The sequence below is a fragment of the Plecotus auritus genome, assembly GCF_963455305.1.
Source record: "Plecotus auritus genome assembly, chromosome: 8".
In the NCBI taxonomy this organism is placed as follows: Eukaryota; Metazoa; Chordata; class Mammalia; order Chiroptera; family Vespertilionidae; genus Plecotus; species Plecotus auritus.
The window spans coordinates 97,061,486-97,084,287 of NC_137782.1; the positions used below are offsets into that span (position 1 = coordinate 97,061,486).

The 22,802-nt window shown below is 46.2% G+C and overlaps 1 protein-coding gene across 3 annotated transcripts in view; it reads left to right on the top strand.

Annotated features, from left to right (window-relative positions):
• The window catches only part of CDH4 (cadherin 4), a 402,200-nt gene that overhangs the window by 276,043 nt on the left and 103,355 nt on the right, over positions 1–22,802 (top strand). The gene's annotated exons all lie outside the window — the stretch shown is intronic.

Below are 22,802 nucleotides of genomic sequence, written 5' to 3' on the forward strand. Positions count from 1 at the left end.
TGGTTGATCTCTCCACCTTACCCCCACCCTCCCCTACCTTCCCTGAGGTATGACCTGCTGATCGACGTTTCTCAGTCTCTGGATCTGTTCTTGTTCATCAGTCTATGCCGTTCATTATATTCCACAAATGAGTGAGATCATGTGATATTTATCTTTCTCTGCCTGGCTTATTTCACTTAACATAATGCTCTCCATCTCCATCCATGTCGTTGCAAATGGTAGGAACTCCTTCTTTTTTACCACAGCGTAGTATTCCATGGTGTAGATGTACCACAGTTTTTTAATCCACTCATCTGCTGATGGGCACTTAGGCTGTTTCCAAATCTTAGCTATGGTGAATTGTGCTGCTATGAACATAGGGGTGCATATATCCTTTCTGATTGGTGTTTCTAGTTTCTTAGGATATATTCCTAGGAGTGGGATTACTGGGTCAAATGGGAGTTCCATTTTCAGTTTTTTGAGGAAACTCCATACTGTTCTCCACAGTGGCTGCACCAGTCTGCATTCCCACCAGCAGTGCACGAGGGTTCCTTTTTCTCCGCATCCTCGCCAATACATGTCGTTTGTTGATTTGTTGATGATAGCCATTCTGACAAGTGTGAGATGGTATCGCATTGTTGTTTTGATTTGCATCCCTCTGATGATTAGTGACTTTGAGCATGTTTTCATGTGTCTCTTGGCCTTCCTACTGTCTTACTTCGAAAATATTCTATTTAGGTCTGTTGCCCATTTTTTAATTGGATCATTTATCTTACTTTGATTAAGTTGTATAAGCTGCCTGTAGATGTTGGAGATTAAACCTTTATCAGTGATAACATTTGCAAATATGTTCTCCCATACAGTGGGCTTTCTTGTTGTTTTGTTGATGGTTTCTTTTGCTGTGCAAAAGCTTTTTATTTTGATGTAGTCCCATTTGTTTATTTTCTCTTTGGCTTCCATTGCCCTAGGGGCAGTATCAGTGAAAAAGTTCTTTTGGCATATGTCTGAGATTTTGCTGCCCGTGGATTCCTCTAGTATTTTTATGGTTTCCCGACTTATATTTAAGTCCTTTATCCATTTTGAGTTTATTTTTGTGTATGGTGTAAGTTGGTGATCTAGTTTCATTTTTTTGCATGTATCTGTCCAATTTTCCCAACACCATTTATTGAAGAGACTGTCTTGACTCCATTGTATGCTCATGCCTCCTTTGTCAAATATTAATTGCGCATATTGGTTTGGGTCGATATCTGGATTCTCTATTCTGTTCCATTGATCTATATGTCTGTTCTTGTGCCAGTACCAGACTGTTTTGAGGACAGTGGCTTTATAATACAGCTTGAAATCTGGTATTGAGATCCCTCCTACTTTATTCTTCTTTCTCAGGATTGCTGTGGCTATTCGGGGTCTTTTTTTATTCCAGATGAATTTTTGGAGAGTTCTTTCTAGGTCTGTGAAATATGCCGTTGGTATTTTAATAGGGAGTGCATTGAATCTATAGATTGCTTTGGGTAGTATGGACATTTTGATGATGTTGATTCTACCAATCCATGAACATGGTATGTTCTTCCATCTGTTTACATCTTCCTCTATCTCTTTTTTCAGTGTCCTGTAGTTTTAAGCGTATAGGTCTTTTACCTCCTTGGTTAGGTTTATTCCTAAGTATCTTAATTTTTTTTGGTGCAATGGAAAATGGGATTGCTTTTTTAGTCTCTCTTTCTGTAAGTTCACTGTTGGTGTATAGAAATGCCATAGATTTCTTGGCGTTAATTTTGTATCCTGCTACATTGCCAAATTCATTTATTAAGTCTGTTAGTTTTTTGATGGAGTCTTTCGGGTTTTTATGTACAATATCATGTCATCTGCAAATAAGGACAGCTTTACTTCTTCTTTTCCAATTTGGATGCCTTTTATTTCTTCTTCTTGTCTAATTGCAGTGGCTAATACTTCCAGTACTATGTCAAACAGGAGTGGTGAGAGTGGGCATCCCTCTCTTGTTCCTGTTCTTAGGGGAAATGGTTTTAGTTTTTGCCCATAGAGTATGATGTTAGCTGTGGGTTTATCATATATAGCTTTTATTATGTTGAGGTATGATCCTTCTATTCCCACCTTGTTGAGAGTTTTTATCAAGAAAGGGTGTTGGATTTTGTCAAATGCTTTTTCTGCATCAATTGATATGACTATGTGGTTTTTATCTCTCAATTTGTTTATGTGATGTATCACATTTATTGATTTGTGGATATTGTACCATCCTTGCATTCCTGGGATAAACCCTACTTGCTCATGGTGTATGATCTTTCTGATGTACTGCTGGATCCGATTTGCTAGAATTTTGTTCAGGATTTTGGCATCTACATTCATGAGGGATATTGGCCTGTAATTCTCCTTCATTGTGTTGTCTTTATCTGGTTTAGGTATTAGGGTGATGCTGGCTTCATAGAAGGAGCTTGGAAGTGTTCCTTCCTCTTGAATTTTCTGGAATAGTCTGAGGAGGATAGGTTTTAGTTCTTCCTTGAATGTTTGGTAAAACTCTCCTGTGAAGCCGTCTGGCCCCGGGCTTTTGTTTGCCGGAAGCTCTTTGATGACTGCTTCAATTTCTTCCATAGTTACTGGTATGTTGAGCTGTGTAGATTCTTCCTGATTGAGTTTTGGAAGGTTATATTTTTCTAGGAATGTGTCCATTTCCTCCAGGTTGTGTAGTTTGTTAGAATAGAGTTGTTCATAGTATTTTTTAACAATCCTTTGTATATCGGTGGGGTCTGTTGTTATTTCACCTCTTTCATTTCTGATTTTGTTTATTTGGGTCCTCTCTCTTTGCTTCTTGGTGAGCCTGGCTAGAGGTTCATCAATCTTGTTTATCCTTTCGAAGAACCAGATCTTGGTTTTTTTATCTTTTGTATTGTTTTTTTGGTCTCTATGGCATTCATTTCTGCTCTAATCTTTATTATTTCCTTCCTTCTACTTACACTAGGCTTTTCTTGTTGTTCTTTTTCTAACTCTTTGAGTTATTGGGTTAGGTAATTTGTTACCATTGTTTCTTGTTTTTTGCAGTAGGCTTGTAGAGCTATGAACTTCCCTCTCAAGACTGCTTTCGCTGTGTCCCATAGATTTTGGATTGTAGTGTTTTCATTGTCATTTGTTGCCATGATGTTTTTTATTTCCTCTTTGATCTCTCTGGTAACCCAGTCATGGTTTAATAGCATGCTGTTTAGTCTCCATGTGTTTGATTTCTTTGGGTTGTTTTTATTGTAGTTGATTTCCAGTTTTATGCCACTGTGGTCTGAGAAGATGCTTGATATGATTTCTATCTTCTTGAATTTGAAGAGACTTTGCCTATGTCCCAACATATGGTCTATCTTTGAAAATGACCCATGTGCACTTGAGAAGAATGTATATTCTGTGGCTTTGTGGTGAAATGTTCTGAAGATGTCAATTAATTCCATCTGGTCTAGTGAGTCATTTAGGATTGATGTTTCTTTGCTGATTTTTTGTTTAGAGGATTTGTCCAATGGTGATAGTGGGGTATTAAAGTCTCCTACTATGATTGTATTGCTGTCAATCTCTCCCTTGATATCCTCCAGGAGTTTTTTTATGTATTTGGGTGCTCCTGTATTGGGTGCATATATGTTTACCAGAGTTATTTCTTCTTGTTGGATTGCTCCCTTTAGTATTATGAAGTGGCCTTCCTTATTTCTTGTTATGTCCTTCACTTTGAGATCTAATTTGTCAGATATAAGTATTGCTACCCCAGCTTTTTTTTCAGTTCCATTTGCCTGGAAAACCTTTTTCCATCCCTTCACCCTCAGTCTGTGTGCATCTTTTCTTCTGAGGTGGGTTTCTTGTAGACAGCAGATATATGGGTCGTGTTTTCTTATCCAATCCGTTACCCTATGTCTTTTGATTGGGGCATTTAATCCATTTACATTTAAAGTTATTATTGATAGGTACTTATTTGTCGCCATTCCTATTCTTTACCCCTGTGTTCCTTCTTCACTTCCTCTTTCTTTTTTTTTTTTTTACAGCAGACCCTTTAGCATTTCTTGCATTGCTGGTTTGGTGGTAATAAATTCCCTTAGTCCTTTTTTGTCTGTTAAGCTCCTGATTTCACCTTCAATTTTGATTGACAACCTTGCTGGGTACAGTATTCTTGGATTCAGACCCTTCCTTTGCATGACTTTGTATATTTCATTCCATTCCCTTCGGGCCTGATGAGTTTCTGTTGAGAAATCAGTTGCTAGTCTGATGGAGGTTCCTTTGTGTGTAACTTTCTGTCTCTCTCTTGCTGCTTTTAATATTCTTACTTTGTCATTGGTGTTTGCCAATTTAATTATAATGTGCCTTGGCATCGGTCTTTTGGGGTTCATTTTGCTTGGGACTCTGTGAGCTTCTTGGATTTGTGTGGGTTTTCTCTTCCCTATATCAGGGAAATTTTCTGTCATTATTTCTTGAAAGAGGTTTTCTATTCCTTGTTCAGCTTCCTTTCCTTCTGGAACCCCTATTATGCAGATGTTGTTTTGTTTCATGTTGTCCCAAAGTTACCTTAGGCTCTCCTCCTGCCTTTTAAAAATTTTTTTTCTAGAAGTTGCTCTACTTGGGTATTTTTTCCCATCTTGTCTTCTAGCTCACTGATTCGGTCCTCTGCTTATTCTAGTCTACTCTTGATGCTTTCTATTGAGTTCTTTACAGCAGCGATGTCATTTTTCATTTCTTCTTGGTTCTTCATTTCCTCTTGGTTCTTGCTCATATTGTCGAATTTGTCTTCCATTCTTTTCAGCCACCTTATGACCATTTCTCTGAATTCTTTCTCTGGAAGGTTGCTTGCCTCCATTTCGTTTACTTCCTTTTCTGGTGATGCCTGCTTTTCTTTCATATGCGGGCTGTTTCTTTGTCTCCCCATGGTCTCTCTTCTCTGGGTGTCTGGTTATGTAGTTCTCTCTCTCCTGCGTTGATTTAAAGGCACAAAATACAGCACTACCAGGTACAACACAGAAGGCACTGAACAGAAATGTATTCACGATATTAATAACCTCCAATAAAGGTGACCACCAGAGAAAGGCAAATTAGGTGATAGGAGAGAAAGAAGAAGAGGAAAAAGAGAGAAAGAAGAAAAAAAAAGGAGTGTCAAAATGAAATTGGGAAAAGGGAAAGAGAAAAAAAAAGAAAAAAGTAAGAGAGACAAGAAAGAGACTAAGAGAGAAAGGGGAACAGACTATATATATTGGGGATAAAACTCCAATAGAACAATCACTAATCCCAGCAAATGCCAGCAACAAGTGCCTGGGGATTAATACAAACTACAACACCAACTAATACTGAGTGAGGCAAGGGAAAGCTGAAGCACAAAACAAAAAAAAAATAAACAAAAGAAGAATAAGCAAAACAATCTCACAAAAAAAGCATAAAAATTCGATATAATCTACATTCAAGCGAACAACAACAAAAGGTCAGAGAGAAAAACAATTTTTTGGATAATTAAGACAGCGAAGAGAGAGGTGTGTATGGACTTGGAGCAGGGGATTGGAGATTAGATATGTAAGTAGGGTGAAATTTTAGCAAGGGGTAAACAGAAAGAATAAGGAAAATCTAAAGCAGGAAAGGGGTAAGATAAACAGGACACCGAAAAGGGGAAGGTTAGGAAGAGAGTGATGGCATAAAGGTAGAGTTGAGATAGAGTAAAACGATGCTAAAGGAAAGATAAAAATAGAATGTAGAACACTGATCCCAAAATAAAATGAAGAGAAAATAAAGTGACACTTAAAAAAAAAAAGATAAAATAGCAGTAGTAATAATACGGATTGAAAATAAAAATGTAATAATTAAAAAGGTAAAATCAAGTGATGAAAAAAGAAAAAAAGTTAGTTTCTTGAGTAAAAGATGCAAAAAATGAAAATATAAAAAATAAAAAATAAAAATAAAATGTGGAGTAGTGAAGGTCATTCACTTCCTCTGTTGTTCTGTTTGGCACGCCTGTTTCTCAATCTGGACAGTATTGCAGTTCCCTGCGTTCCACTGCTCTTCAGTGTTGTAAGCCAGTCCTGATTTTAAGCAGGCGGTGTGTCTTAATTTCTCGTATTCCTTTATTTTTGATTACACAAGAGTCAATTTGTGATTCAGCCCCTGGGTGGCAGTGTTTCTGGATTGACTTCCGGGTCTATCTATGGCCTCTCTAGGCAGTGTTAGAGCCTTCTTTCCCTGTGGCACTCACTACCAGTTTGTGGGAGTGGGCTGCCTCAGAGCTGATTCTCCGATGGTCACTCCCCGCTCCAATCCCCAGGTTCCAGAAAAACAACTTTCCCCTGCAGTCTCCCAGGGTGTCCCCTATGTGGTCTATTTTTGAAAATGTCCCATGTGCACTTGAGAAGAACATATATTCTGTGGCTTTGGGGTGAAATGCTCTGAAGATGTCAATTAGGTCCATTTGATCTAGTGCGTCATTTAGAATTGCTGTTTCTTTGCTGATTTTTTGTCTAGAGGATTTATCCAGTGATGTCAGTGGTGTATTAAAGTCTCCTACTATGATTGTACTGTTGTCGATCTCTCCCTTGATATCTTCCAGGAGTTTTTTGGGGTTTTTTTACATATTTGGGTGCTCCTGCATTGGGTGCATATATGTTTACCAGAGTTATATCTTCTTGCTGAATTGCTCCCTTTAGTATTATGTAGTGGCCTTCCTTATCCCTTGTTATGGCCTTTACTTTGAGGTCTATTTTATCAGATATAAGTATTGCTACCCCAGCTTTTTTCTCATTTCCATTTGCCTGAAAAAATGTTTTTCCATCCCTTCACTCTCAGTCTGTGTGAATCCTTTGCTCTGAGGTGGGTCTCTTGTAGAAAGCAAATATATGGGTCATGTTTTCTTATCCATTCAGCTACCCTATGTCTTTTGATTGATGCATTTAATCCATTTACGTTTAATGTTATTATTGACAAGTACATGTTCATTGTCATATTTTTCCTTAGTGTTTGTGTTTCTTTTGCCTTTATCTTTCTTCTGTTTACAGCAGTCCCTTTAGCATTTCTTGCATTGCTGGCTTGGTAGTGATAAACTCTCTCAGCCCTTTTTTGTCTGTGAATCTCCTGATTCCACCTTCAATTTTGAATGATAGCCTTACTGGGTATAGTATTCTTGGATTCAGACCCTGGCTTTGCATCACTTTGTATATTTCATTCCATTCCCTTCTGGCCTGGTGTGTTTCTGTTGAGAAATCAGTTGATATTCTAATAGGAGATCCCTTGTAGGTAACTTTCTGTCTCTCTCTGGCAGCCTGTAAGATTCTTACCTTGTCGTTAGTGTTCGCCAATTTAATTATGATGTGTCCTGGTGTCGGTCTTTTGGGATTCAACTTGTATGGGACTCTATGTACTTCTTGGACTTGCATAGTTTTTTTCTTGCCAATATCAGGGAAGTTTTCTGTCATTATTTCTTCAAACAGGTTTTCTATTCCTTGCTTCTCTTCCTCTCCTTCTGGTATCCCTATTATTTGAATATTGTTTCATTTTGTGTTGTCCCAAAGCTCCCTTAGGCTCTCCTCTTGCTTTTTAAGTCTTCTTTCCAGTTGCTGCTGTGTTTGTGTGTTTTTTCCTACCTTGTCTTCTAATTCGCTGATGCGGTCCTCAGCCTATTCTAGTCTACTGTTTAAGCCTTCCAATGTGTTCTTTATTGCAGCTATGTCGTTCTTCATCTCCTCTTGGTTTCTTTTCATGTTGGTGACATTCTCGTTCAGCTCCTTATAGTTCTCATTGAGTTGTGTGTATTGGTCATTGAGTTGTGTGTATTTGTCATCCATCCATTTAAACATCCTTATAACCATTACTCTGAATTCTTTCTCAGTTAAGCTGCTAGCCTCAATTTCATTTAACTCCCTTTCTGGTGATTCCTCTTTTTCTTTCCTTTGGGAGTTGCTTTTTTGTCTCCCCATGTTTTCCTGTAATTTTTTAATTGTAGATCCAGGTTCTTTTGGGGATGGTGCTACTGGTGTAATCTCTCAGTTCTCCTGGGCTTGGTAATCTAGTGTAGCTCCCTACTTGAGCTATTTGGGTTCTCTTGATGTAGGCCTGCGAGCTTGAGAGGCACAACTGTGGTGTCTAGAAGTCAGCAGCCGTGGAGGGGAGTATCCCAATTTTTGCTGTCTTGCACCTTTAATTGAAATCACGCATGCCCAGTGTGGACTCACAGTGGCACCAAGGAACTGTCTGTCGGGGTGATGTGGCTCAGGGGGCCTGCACTCTGGAAAGGCGTGACTGTGGTGCCCAGAGTTCTGTAGTTATGGGGTAGGCAGACTCAGCTTTCACTGCTGCACCTGTGGTGGATAGGCGCTTACTCCCAGTGGCGGCTCACAGGAGCACCCGTGGTAAGTTTGCCAGCACGGCACACTGAAGCACTCTGAAGGACCCTGGCAGTGTAGCCGTGTAATTGAGGTGCCTAGCTTCTAAAGATTTCTCTTTAGGGCAGATCCTATGGCCTCAGGGAGTATTCAGATTCCATGGTGTTATTCAGGGTGGGATCTGGGTGTGGCTATATTGGTTGCCTGGGACTGGAGGGAGGGGCTGTCTTTATGCGGGGGGCGGGGGGGGGATCTCTGCCCTTCCCGGCTGCAAACTGTCTCACCAGCTGTGCCTCCTTCGCCAATTCGGGCTGGATTCCACTCGTTTCAGCGGCTCTCTCTGTTTGCTCTGGGACAAGGCTCAGGACACGTCTGTCTATTCCGCCGCCATTTTGTCTCTCCATCAAGTTCTTTTTAAATGAATGAATGGTACAGCCCCATGCCCACCTCCACCAGGCAGCCTTCCAGGAGCATCCTGAAGAATGTTAGGTGAGCTCTACCATAATCGACTATAATGGAATTGCAAGTTCTGCTTCTGGTAATGGTGGGATAGTGTATATCAGACTCACACTCCTAAAACAATAATTATAAACTCTGTGGCGGCGGGGGGGGCGGGGGGGGACTGTTAAAAAACTTTGCAATTACTTGAGAGTGATCACTGGTAGGCACAAACTAATGGGGACAGCACCCTTGAGAAGAAAGCAGCCCTGGGTGAGCTCTGTGTGTATGTGGCTTTCCCTCTGAAGGCACTCCTTGTCCTGCTTCAAAGGGTGGCTAGTTCTCACGCAGAAGACCACAGGCCTGCCCTGGGCAGTGTTGCTCACTGGTTAAAGCATTGGCCCACACACTAAAGGGCAGCAGGTTCGGTTCCCAGCCAAGGACACGTACCTGGTTGCAGGTTCATCCCAGGCCCAGGTTGTGGAGCATGTGGGAGGCAACCAATCGATGTGTCTCTCTTACATTGATGTTTCTCTCTCTTTCTCTCTCTCCCCCTTTCCCTCTCTCCCTTCTACTCTCTCTAAAAAGCAATGGAAAAAATATACTCAGGTGAGAATTAACAACAACAAAAAAAAAACAACACAGTCTTACTGGTCAGAGGAGTTGGGTTAGAATGATATAGCAGCTGGAATGTGAAAGGATGAAGCCTATAAAATATGTAGCTAGAGGCAGAGACTCCCAAATCCGCTTATAAACTCTGCCCAGATCCTTGGCTGCCACTTGAACCCAGTGAAAAACAACAGATGATTAAAAGAACTAAGCAGAGGTTTCAGCTGCTGCCTAATGCAAGGGAAACAAATGTATATTTCAGATCAGCCAAGTTAACTCCTGGCTATAACAAAAAGCAACACCCTTCAGAGGAAGATAACAGAGCCAGAGTCTCTGCAATGTATCATTCACAGTGATCTGTATACAATAAAAAATTACTAGATATGCCCCCCAAAAATGTGACCCGTACTTAAGAGAGAACAAATGCCCATAGAACCTAACCCTGAGGTTCCCCAGATAGTGGATCTCTTATACATATGCTCAACAACTTAAAGGAAAGTACGGTCACAATGAATAAATACACGGGAAATCACAGCAGAAAAATAGAAACTCTAAAAATATAACCAAATGGAAATGGTAAAACTGGAATGTATAAAATCTCTAATGAACAACTCACTAGATGGGCTTATAAGTAGATTGTAGAAGGCAGAAGGAAGGCTCAGTGCATTCAAAGGTAAATCAGTAAAAATTATCCATTCTAGAGAATGGCAGGGCAGAGGATTGAAGAGGATAAGGTCTAATGACCTAATGTATGTCATTGGAATCCCAGAGGGAGAGGAGAGAGAGATAACAAGATAGAAAAAAATGGTTGAAATTTCAAATTTGGTGGAGAAACAGACTTACAGATCCAGGAAATTCAATGAATTCTGAGTAGGATATATACAAAGAAAACCATACCTTGATCAGAGTCAAACTGCTGAAATTAAAAAAAAGAGAGAGAGAGAAAGCCCTAGCCTATTTGGCTCAGTATATAGAACGTCAGCCTTCATACTGAAAGGTTCCGAATTTGATTCCAGTCAAGGGCACATGCCCAGGTTGCAGGCTCAATCCCCAGTAAGGGGCAGCCAGTCAATGATTCTCTCTCATCATTGATGTTTCTCTCTTCTCTCTCTCTCTCTCTCTCTCTCTCTCTCTCTCTCTCTCTCTCTCTCTCTCTCTTTCTCTTTCTCTCTCTCTCTCTCTCCCTTTCTCTCTGAAATCAATAAAAATATATTTTTTAAAAATAGAGAAAGTCTTGAAAGTAGAAGAAAGATGTGTTACATACAAATGATGACAGTGAAAAATGAGGGCTGAATTTTCTGTAGGAATAATGGAGCCCAGCGTAGCATAGTGACTGAGCATCAACCTATGAACCAGGAGACCACGGTTTGATTCCTGATCAGGGCACATGCCCTGGTTGTGGGCTCAATCCCCAGTGTGGGGTGTGCAGGAGGCAGCCGATCAAAGATTCTCTCTCATCATTGATGTTTCTATCTCTCTCTCCCTCTCCCTTCCTCTCTGAAATAAACATTTTTTTAAGAAAGAATGGAGAGCACTGAGCACTGGAATGACATTTTCAACTTGTAAGATAAAAAGTGGTTGGCAATTCAGATCTGAAGGAAGAAATGGAGCGCACAGAAAAGATACATTTGTGGGTTCATATAAAAGATTATATTTTCCCCTTGATTTATTTAAAAGACAGCTGACTGCTTAAAGCAAAAATATATGACACTGTATTATAAGGTTTGTAATGGATGTAGATGTGACAAATAATGGCAATAAGAGGACCTGCTGAGGAAGGAGACTAGGCGTGCCCCGACCCCGAACCAAGCACGGCCTGTCACATGGGATTGTCTGATGAACATTCACATGGAACTAGGACTTGCTCCTCTGACTGTGCGCCTCCCCATGTGCAAGGCACCCTCCCCCAGGTGCCAGGGACTCTCCCCCAGGTACAAGGCACCCTCCCTCAGGTACAAGGCACCCTCCCCCAGGTGCCAGGGGCTCTCCCCCAGGTACAAGGCACCCTCCCCCAGGTGCCAGGGGCTCTCCCCCAGGTACAAGGCACCCTCCCCCAGGTGCCAGGGACTCTCCCCAGGTACAAGGCACCCTCCCCCAGGTGCCAGGGGCCCTCCCCCAGGTACAAGGCACCCTCCCCCAGGTGCCAGGGGCTCTCCCCCAGGTGCCAGGGGCCCTCCCCCAGGTACAAGGCACCCTCCCCCAGGTGCCAGGGGCTCTCCCCCAGGTGCCAGGGGCCCTCCCCCAGGTACAAGGCACCCTCCCCAGGTACAAGGCACCCTCCCCCAGGTATAAGGCACCCTCCCCCAGGTACAAGGCACCCTCCCCCAGGTACAAGGCACCCTCCCCCAGGTATAAGGCACCCTCCCCCAGGTACAAGGCACCCTCCCCCAGGTACAAGGCACCCTCCCCCAGGTGCCAGGGGCCCTCCCCCAGGTACAAAGCACCCTCCCCCAGGTTCCAGGGGCTCTCCCCCAGGTACAAGGGACCCTCCCCCAGGTACAAGGCACCCTCCCCCAGGTACAAGGCACCCTCCCCCAGGTACAAGGCACCCTCCCCCAGGTGCCAGGGGCTCTCCCCCAGGTGCCAGGGGCCTTCTTTTTGTGAGACAGGAGGCATGTTCACTTGCCTGTCACCTGCAGTGCAGGATTGCCTCCTTCCTGCCCATGGGGAGCATCAGACACCGCCTACCCTAGTGTGGCTTCTGACAGCTCAGCCCTGACAAACAGGTGCCATGTGGGATCCTGTGCCACAGTGGTCAGCCTCCCTGTAACTACTAGTATACGCCACATTGAGACCTTGGGGAATTCATTCCATCCTCGCTAGTGCCAGAGGGGACGAGGAAAGCAATTGTGAGCGGTAATGTGCGGCTCCTTTCTGGGTACGTTCCCATTCTTAAACTGCTTTCATGACTATATTTATGCCACTGAACGTTCCTTAAAAAATGAAAGTAAAATCAAAATGCTGCAGAGGCTCAGATAATTTATCGGTGAATATTCAATTGGATATATTAATGCTTTAGGTTTACCTTAGTGATTTCCTATTCAGAGGGTTCATCTGGTCCTTGAACTGTGGTCGCCCCCTGCGTGGGCAGGAGCTTAAGCACCTGCTGAGACTGGCCGCCTAGAATTGGGGTTCCAGTCACAGTTTCCACCACGAGCTTCTGCCACGGCCACCAGGCCTCCAGTCCCTAGACCAGATGCCATCTATAAGTGCAGACACTAGCCGAGGGCCCTGATGGGCCTCGATGTCCAGCCAGGGAGGAGGCCAGGGCTGGAATATTCCGGAACCCAATGAGCAGTGACAGTCCTCATGGGAGAAGTGGCTGTGACAGTGGAGACCTCATTCCGGGCCCACAGGTCTGGCTCATCTTCTCCTGCTAAGTCACCTCCAGGACAATTTGGACATTACCAGGGAAACCACTTCCTGTCCCTGCAGGTTCCCACTCATGGGTGGGCCCAGGGCTGTGGAGGGTATGCGGGGCAGGGCTGCCAGTGCCTTCCTGGGAAGGGGGTCCTCCATTCTTCACGTGGCCCTCCCCTTTCTGGCAGGAGAGGATGATAATGACAGGAAGACAAATGACTCCGGGGTGGCGGACAGAGAGCAGGGCCCTTGCAGGCCGGACAGCCACTGACACAGGAACACGCAGCAAGTCAGCTCACTGTCCAGGGTTCATCTCCCAGGTCCTGGCTGGCACCCAGAGATGGGTCAGGAGGCGCCCGCATGCCCCCAGCAAGTGTCCCCTTGAAACAAGGATGAGGCGGCCTACAGGCCATTGCCTTCTGGGATGGTGACAAGACACCCAATCCTAGCCTGGCCGGTTTGGCACAGTGGATAGAGTGTCTGCCTACAGACTAAAGGGTCCCAGGTTCAATTCCAGTCAAGGCACATGCCCAGGTTGCGGGCTCAGTCCCCAGTGGGGATCGTGCAGGAAGCAGCCGATCAATGAGTCTCTCTCAAGATTGATGTTTCTATCTCTCTCTCCCTCTTCCTTCCTCCCTGAAATTAATAAAAATATATTTTTAAAAAAAAAGACACCCGATCCGGGCAGTTTATTCCGTGACTGCAACCTGCAGGAGGCCCAGTCATGTTTCTGATGCTACTCGGCATTTCCCATGGATTTCTTCTAAACTGCAGACAGTTCACTTTGAAGACTCCTTTCTTCTGAATGGCAGAGAACCAAGGGGAATGCCTGCCTCCAAAGGCTCTGGGCATAGACAGCCTACTTCCACTCACGGAAACTGGAGACTACATCAAAAGTAAAGCCAGGCAGTGGGAAGGGGCCAGGGAGGGCTGTGAGGAGATCAGACCTCAGCTGAGCTGCAGAAGGTGACTGAACAGGCTGTGGGGCAGCCTCCTGGGGACGCTGGAACAGTCGGACTCTGTCTTCAAAGTTACTCTTAAAAATGATGCCCCAGTCAGGCCGGTGTTGCTCAGTGGTTGAGCATCAACCTGTGAACCGGGAGGTCACGGTTCAATTCCCAGTCAGGGAACATGCCCGGGATGCGATCCCCAGTGTGGGGCATGCAGGAGGCAGCCAGTCAATGATTCTCTCTCATCATTGATGTTTCTATCTCTCTCTCCCTCTCCCTTCCTCTCTGAAATCAATAAAAATATGTATGTTAACGAAAAACCTGAAAAATGGTGCCCCAGAAAGAGACTGTGCTGATGGCCGGATTGTGGCCGGGTGCTCTGTCTTGCTTGCTTCTGGCTGAAAGGCCTATCTCAGTGGTCGGCAAACTCATTAGTCAACAGAGCCAAATATCAACAGTACAATGATTGAAATTTCTTTTGAGAGCCAAATTTTTTAAACTTAAACTTCTAACGCCAATTCTTCAAAATAGACTCGCCCAGGCCATGGTATTTTGTGGAAGAGCCACACTCAAGGGGCCAAAGAGCCGCATGTGGCTCGCGAGCTGCAGTTTGCCGACCACTGGCCTATCTGATAGTGGCCGGGTATTGGCCTCACCAGCACGGCAGGGAACCTCGCTGTGCCAGCCACCGGGGAGAGACCTCGGGGGTGGTGGCCCTCAATGTCTCAGACCCTGAGATGCCTAAGGAGGTGCTCGCTTCTGCTCTGAGCCATTTGGCCGTTGGGCCGTGCGACTGAGTTAGGCATTTGATTTGGGCTCTGGGGATTCATGAGCTGTAATGCTTATTTTAGTTGAGATGCTGATTTCATTTTCCTAAAATGTGGGGCGATAAAAACAAGAAAAGCCACGGAGCCTCAGTGTCTACTAAGCAGGCATGTGAGCAGCACCTGAGAGAGCACCTGAAAGGAGTTGGCCCCCCACACACACACCCTCCCACACTCCCTCCCTGCCCCCCTGCCGGCAGCCTCCCACCCACGGGAGCTCAGCTCTGCCTGCGCATCCACATCTGGAGGGAGACCTGGGAGCTTACCTGAGCTCATGCCTTCAAGAACAATCTACACACCTGAAACAAAGGGGAAGAGAACGCACAGCTGCGGGTCCTGTGTCTCGGCAGAAACCTGCTGTCTCCGCTGTGACTTACTCTGAGGCTCCTTTGTCTCAAGAGGTATGAGCTGGGCAGGGCTGGACACACAGCATTTTCAATTCGCCTATTGCCTCTGGGAGGCAGAATTGACCATACACTGTGGCCAACCTGGGATGGACCAGGCCTGGCACTTTGCTTTTGGAAGTGAGTGGCCAGATCAAGGTTTGGGCTTTCTATTAAGACTAATAGAATCCAAAGAGGGTAAAGGGGGCAAATGGTGACGAAAGGAGACTTGACTTGGGATGGTGAGCACACGACACAGGTGATGTGTTATAGAATTGTACACCTGAATAATTGAAACCTATATAATTTTATTAACCAAAGTTTATTTAATTCTTTTTATTATTTCAGAGAGGAAGGGAGAGGGAGAGAGAGAAAAACATTAATGATGAGAGAGAATCACCGATTGGCTGCCTCCTGCACGCCCCCCCCCCCGCCCCCCGCACTGGGGATCGAGCCCACAACCAGGCACATGCCCTTGACCGGAATCAAACCTGGGACCCTTCAGTCCACAGGCCAGTGCTCTATCCCATGAGCCAAACTGGCCAGGGCCATTTAAAATTTTTTTAAAGAACAATGGAATCCAAAGTGACATAGACTGCAAGTTTCACATGCAGATTTGGACGGGGCTTACACAAATTCATAATGCTTGGTCCTAAATTGGCTGGTAAAGGATGACAGGTGACTAGTACATCCATCATCATTTAGGCCAGTGTTCATCTATCTGACCATCTGTCCACCCTTCCACTTACTCATCCTTCCATCCATCTATGCATCCATCATTCATCCATCTGTCCTTCCACCCACCAATTTATCATCCGTCCATCTGTCCATCTGTCCACCCATCATCCATCCTTCTATCTGTACATTCATCCATCTGCCCATCATCCACCCACTCCTCCACCCACTCATCTGTCCACTTGTTCATCCATCCATCTACCCACTCATTTGGTCATTTGAATGCCCACCCCCTGCTCCGGACAGCAGCAGGACCTGAAGTCAGAACTTGGGCACAGCCACAGCGACACTCCTGCTGCTTTTCTGAGACACTCAGTCCTTTGAGGTAAAGGACAAACTGAACAGGCAGAAACCCTGCAGCAGTACCTTACACCCTTAAGTCTTTTCAGCGTTTGAAAACTCCCCAGTGAGGATGAAGGTAATACGTTTTTGACAGTGGTGGCAATTCTTCCAGGGGTTTGGGGACAGCCATCCCATTTGGTGTGACTATAAGCCTATAAAACTCTGACTTGACAATGAGGCTGACCCCCAAGGAGGGCGCTGGGCCAGAGAACATGTCCATATTGTCTTCCCAAATCATCAACAGCAACAGAAATGTGGGCTGATCAAAGAACCGTGTGTGTTTCTTCGGATTTCTCCTTGGAGGAAATGTTAGTGTTTTAGAGGGTAGTCCATCTTGGGTCAGAGGAAAAGGGATCCACCTGGTCACCAAAGGGGCATTTGTTACACATGGACTCTGCCATCTTTGAGGTATAGCCGTGGCCACACATGCGTGGCCCCATCCTGTCTTTGAGAGCTGACCCCGTGATGGTGGAGACGGACGAGAGGACAGGAAACTGTCAGAACCTGGAAGGAACCACGAGAAAATCAACCCAGGGATGAGACGGGCCAGAATGGGCAGGCAGGGGCGGGAGCAGATGCTTTGAAGGGGGCACGCCAGTGGAAGCTGCTCCAAGGAGCCACTGTTGAGCTTCTGCAAGACTAAGAGCTGGCTGTGCAGCGACCAGGCAGTGAGAGCAGCAAGTGCAGGCCTGAGCTTGGCACCCCAAGGGGCGAAAGTCTGCGGCAAGAATGCAGCCAGCAAGCAGAGGCGGTGCGAGAACGGGCCCGGGAGAGGGCCGGAGGCAGGTCACACGGGGCTTCCGGAGGCCCATCACAGGGTGAGAAGCCTTGAAGAACGCCATTGGGTTTGCTGTCTGCCAGGCGCCTTCAGGTGCCATGTGAGGGTGGAAGTCTAAGGACAAGAGCTGCACCAGAGCACAGGGAAAGAGGGAGTCGGCCCAAGAGTGTGACGTGGGCCTGGGCAGGACCAGAGAGGCGTTGGTGAGGAGAGGAAGGGTGGGGGAGCCCAGCGAGGCGGAAAGAGTGGGCAGGACCCAGGCCTTGTTCAGGAGATGGGAGGTAGAGGAGAGGGAGACCTTCCCAGCCCTGCAGCCTGGGGAGTGTGTTAAAATGCAGATCCCAGGCCCTGCTGTCCTGGCTGGGCCGGGGAAGGTGCGTCATGCGGTCTCTGCTTTCCCGGTAAGGCCCAGCCTGGTTCTGTGCAGCCAGCAGCCTCTGCCCCTGAGGAACCGGGTTGGGGTGGGGCATGGTCCTCTGGTCCACACCCACCGTGCTGGCCCCGCTCAGCAGGTCACTGGCTGACATCTGCCTCCTGGCAAAGCTGGCAGCCAATAAAAATGAGCCCCTCTGACCCTGTCTCATTGGGAACCAGAGGCCGGGGGTCCTCTGAGCTCTCACTGAGCCTCAGTCCCCTTAATGCAAAGTTGAAAAGCTTTTCATGTAGTTAAACACACGCCAGCAACTGTCTGAGCCGTGGTCACTGAGGATTAATTGTATAGCTGACCCATTTCTGATCAACTATTACTTATAATTAGCCTCAATAAACATTTCTAAATAATCAGTATTTGAATGTCTTAAATGAAGTATATACTGTCTTATGACTTCTGTCAGGAGGTCAGAAGCACAGAGGCGGCCCGTTGGTCTGGCTGGGTGAGTGTGGGCTGGTTGAGACCCGGATGTTATTCTCAGGGGAAGGTCCCATAGGTTTCAGAAAGTAGGAACATTTTTTTAGACATTCCCATGAATATCAGGAGAATTTGAGCGAGCTGTCCGCATTCCTAAGTCAAAGTCTCTAAATAAAGACCCAGGGTTCTGCCCAGAGCTCCCGGTTCAGGCCGCAGCCGCCCAGGCCTGAGGTGGGGCCTCGGCACCTAGGGGTCGAGGTGGGCGTTGGCCAGTGCATAGGCCTGGGGCCTCGTCCTCCCCACCCGGATGTGGACACTCCACCCAGTCCCGGAGGCAGGCTGCTGGGGTGACTGCAGACGTGGGTGCTGGCTGTGAGAGGGGTCCTGGACCGCGTTGCTGTCAGCCGCTGCAGGCGTCCCTGCGGCCCAGATAGACCTGTGCCAGATACACTGGGTTAGTGTGTCACGTGTACTATGTGCTGTGTTCTTACAACAGTGAGCGAGAGGAAAGTGCTACTAAGAGAAATATAAAGAGAGAAAACACATTATGGCACTGTGCACGTTTATTGAAAAAATCCGCGTATATGTGGCCCTGCACAGCTCAAACCTGTTGTTCAGGGGTCAACGGCATAAAAGAGTTAAACTTCTGGTTTTGTACGTGAGTCTTTTGTCAAGGAAGTTGCCGAAAGAGGCGTGTTCGCTCATTGGGTTTGTTTTTGTAGGGCGGGGACAATAGGATACAGATGTTAAGGTGGGAACCAGTTCAGGTGGTGAAAAGCCAGCTTGCAAACCGCCAGCCTGCCTTTAGGTCTGAGAGCCGCTGAATGGCAGCAATGGGACCTGACAGGAGTTCATTTCCACATTGAGCCCCTGCAGGCCAAGTCCTCGTCCCGGGGCAGAGGGGACCCAGGCACACGCGCACAGGCCACAGCCTCAGAGCCTCGGGATGCCGATGTGGGGTTCCATGCTGCTACAGGTCTGATGTGAGGTTCCATGCTGCAGGAGGGTCTGATGTGGGGTTCCATGCTGCTACAGGTCTGATGTGAGGTTCCATGCTGCAGGAGGGTCTGATGTGGGGTTCCATGCTGCAGGAGGGTCTGATGTGGGGTACCATGCTGCAGGAGGGTCTGATGTGGGGTTCCATGCTGCAGGAGGGTCTGATGTGGGGTTCCATGCTGCAGGAGGGTCTGATGTGGGGTTCCATGCTGCAGAAAGGTCTGATGAGGGGTTCCATGCTGCAGGAGGGTCTGGTGTGGGGTTCCATGCTGCAGGAGGGTCTGATGTGGGGTACCATGCTGCAGGAGGGTCTGATGTGGGGTTCCATGCTGCAGGAGGGTCTAATGTGGGGTTCCATGATGCAGGAGGGTCTGATGTGGGGTTCCATGCTGCAGGAGGGTCTGATGTGGGGTACCATGCTGCAGGAGGGTCTGATGTGAGGTTGGATGCTGCAGGAGGGTCTGATGTGGGGTTCCATGCTGCAGGAGGGTCTGATGTGGGGTTGGATGCTGCAGGAGGGTCTGATGAGGGGTTCCATGCTGCAGGAGGGTCTGATGTGGGGTTCCATGCTGCAGGAGGGTCTGATGTGGGGTTCCATGCTGCAGGAGGGTCTGATGTGGGGTTCCATGCTGCAGGAGGGTCTGATGTGGGGTTCCATGCTGCAGGAGGGTCTGATGTGGGGTTCCATGCTGCAGGAGGGTCTGATGTGGGGTTCCATGCTGCAGGAGGGTCTGATGAGGGGTTCCATGCTGCAGAAAGGTCTGATGAGGGGTTCCATGCTGCAGAAAGGTCTGATGTGGGGTTCCATGCTGCAGAAAGGTCTGATGAGGGGTTCCATGCTGCAGGAGGGTCTGATGAGGGGTTCCATGCTGCAGAAAGGTCTGATGAGGGGTTCCATGCTGCAGGAGGGTCTGATGTGGGGTACCATGCTGCAGGAGGGTCTGATGTGGGGTTCCATGCTGCAGGAGGGTCTGATGTGGGGTTACATGCTGCAGAAAGGTCTGATGAGGGGTTCCATGCTGCAGGAGGGTCTGATGTGGGGTTCCATGCTGCAGGAGGGTCTGATGTGGGGTTCCATGCTGCAGGAGGGTCTGATGTGGGGTTCCATGCTGCAGGAGGATCTGATGTGGGGTTCCATGCTGCAGGAGGGTCTGGAGGCAGAGCAGACGCACAGGGGACAGCCAGGGAAACACTGCCTTATCCTTCACTCTGGTGGCTGTTTAATTTCTGGGGCAAAAGGTGACGGAATGAAAGTGGGAATCTTCATCCCAACCATGGCAGCTGTTCAGGGTGCCACTGTTCAGGGCACACGTGTGACGTCCCATACGTGGGCACAGATTCTGATTCGGCGCCCATGAGACCGGACTGGGTGGGCAGAGTGGCATCTGGCCCCAAGGATGAGTTCAGGGCCATCTCCTCCTGAGACCAGTGCGGGGCGTGGACAGGGCTTGGGCTCCTGAAACCAGGACTACACTTTGGAGAGCACAGGTCTTTTTAACTGCCAAGAGGCCCTCTAATAGTGCAGTGGTCGGCAAACTGTGGCTCGCGAACCACATGCGGCTCTTTGGCCCCTTGAGTGTGGCTCTTCCACAAAATACCACATGTGGGTGCGCACGTACAGTGCGATTGAAGGAATACCCTAATTAAGTTAATAACAATGTACCTAACTATATAGTTTAAGTTTAAAAAATTTGGCTATCAAAAGAAATTTCAATTGTTGTACTGTTGATATTTTGGTTCTGTTGACTAATGAGTTTGCCGACCACTGGCTTAGGCTTTTATATATATAGACGAGGTCCAGTGCACAAATTTGTGCACAGGTGGGGTCTAGCTGGCCCTCCCCAATTGGGGCCGATTGGGTAGGGCTGGCCCAGGGGAGGGGCCGTGGGAAGTTGGCTGGTTGGCCCCGCCCCCAATCGGGGTGGGAGGCGGATTGAGGGTGGGACCAGCTGGGGGAGGGGCCATGGCGAGGTGGGGGAGGGGCCGCGGGAGGTTGGCGAGCCAGCCTCGCCCCCATTCGGGGTGCGGGGGCGATTGGGGGCAGGGCTGGCCATGGGGAGGGGCCGCGGGCGGTTGGCCAGCCGGCCTTGTCCCCTGGTCGAACTCCTAGTTGAACTCCAGGTCAAATTCTTGGTCGAGGGGACAATTTGCATAATAGCCTTTTATTATATAGGATATCACCCCAACACAGCAGTATATACATTCTTCTCAAGTGCACACAGATCATTCACAAAGATAGACCACATGTTAGGACACAAAACAAATCTCTACAAGTTCAAGAAGACTGAAATCATATCAAGCATCTTCTCAGATCACAGTGGAATGAGATTAGAAATCAACTACAGTAAAAACACCCCAAAACATTCAAACACATGGAGGCTAAATAGCATATTATTAAATAATGAATGAGTTACCAATAAGATCAAGAAAGAAATCAAAAACTTCCTGGAAACAAATGAAAATGAATACACAACAACCCAAAATCTCTGGGACACAGCAAAAGTAGTCCTGAGTGGGAAGTTCTTAGCACTACAGGCATACCACAAAAAAACCCAAAAAACAAACAAAAAAAAACAACAAGAAAAATCAGCAATAAACTATTTAACCCTACAACTTAAAGAACTAGGAGAAGAACAACAAGAAAAGCCCAGAGTAAACAGAAGGAAGGAAATAATAAAGATTAGTGCAAAAATAAATGACATAGAGAATAAAAAAACAAAAACAAAAAATCAATGAAATCAAGAGCTGGTTCTTTGAAATTTTAATTTTAAACAAAATTAAATTGATGAATCATTATCCAGACTCATCAAGAAACAAAGAGAGAGGACCCAAATAAATAAAATCTGAAATGAAAGCAGAAAAGTAACCACTGACACCACAGAAATACAAAAGATTGCAAGAAAATACCATGAACAACTATGTGCCAACAAGTGGACAATGTGGATGAAATGGACAAATTCATAGAAAAATACAATCTCCCAAAACTGAATCAGGAAGAATCAGAAAACCTGAATAGGCCAATAACAACTGATGAAATAGAAACAGTAATCAAAAATCTTCCAGCAAACAAAAGTTCAGATCCGGATGGCTTCACAGGGGAGTTTTACCAAACATTCAAAAAAGAACTAACACCTCTACTCTTCAAACTATTTCATAAAATCCAAGATGAAGGAGCACTTCCAAACTCTTTTTATGAGGCCAGCATTATCCTAATTCCAAAACTAGATAAAGACACTACAAATAAAGAGAATTACAGGCCAAATCCCTGATGAACATAGATGCTAAAATCCTCAACAAAATATTAGCAAATTGGATCCAGCAGTACATTAAAAAGATCATATACCATGACCAAGTGGGATTTATTCCAGGGATGCAAGGCAGGTACAGTATTACAAATCAATAAATGTGATATAGCCCTAGACAGTTTGGTTCGGTGGCTAGAGCCTCAGCTTGTGGATTGAAGGGTCCCAGGTTCGATTCCGGTCAAGGGCACATTCCAGGGTTGCAGGCTCGATCCCCGGTGCGGGCGTGCATGAGGCAGCTGGTCAATGATTCTCTCTCATCATTGATATTTCTATCTCTCTCTCCCTCTCCCTTCGTCTCTGAAATAAATAAAAATAAATAAACGTGATACATCACATAAACAAATTGAAAAAAATCACATAATCATATCAATAGACACAGAAAAAGCATTTGACAAAATCCAACACCCATTTTTGATAAAAACTCTCAGCAGCCCTAGCTGGTTTGGCTCAGTGGATAGAGCATCAGCTTGCGGACTGAAGGGTCCCGGGTTCGATTCCAGCCAAGGGCACATGCCTGGGTTGCAGGCTCAGTCCCCAGTAGGGGATGTGCAGGAGGCAGCCGATCAATGATTCTCTCTCATCATTGATGTTTCTATCTCTCTCTCCCTCTCCCTTCCTCTCTGAAATCAATAAAAAAATATATTTTAAAAAATTTAAAAAAACCCTCAGCAAAGTGGGAATAGAGGGAACATATCTCAATATTATAAATGCCATATATGACAAACGTACAGCCAACATCATACTCAATGGGCAAAAGCTAAAACCATTTCCCGTAAGAACAGGAACAAGTCAGGGATGTCTGCTTTCACCATTGTTATTCAACATAGCACTGGAAGTCCTAGCCACAGCAAGAAGAATAAATAAAAGGCATCCAAATTGGAAGGGAGGAAGTAAAACTCTCAATATTCACAGATGACGTAATATTGTACATAAAA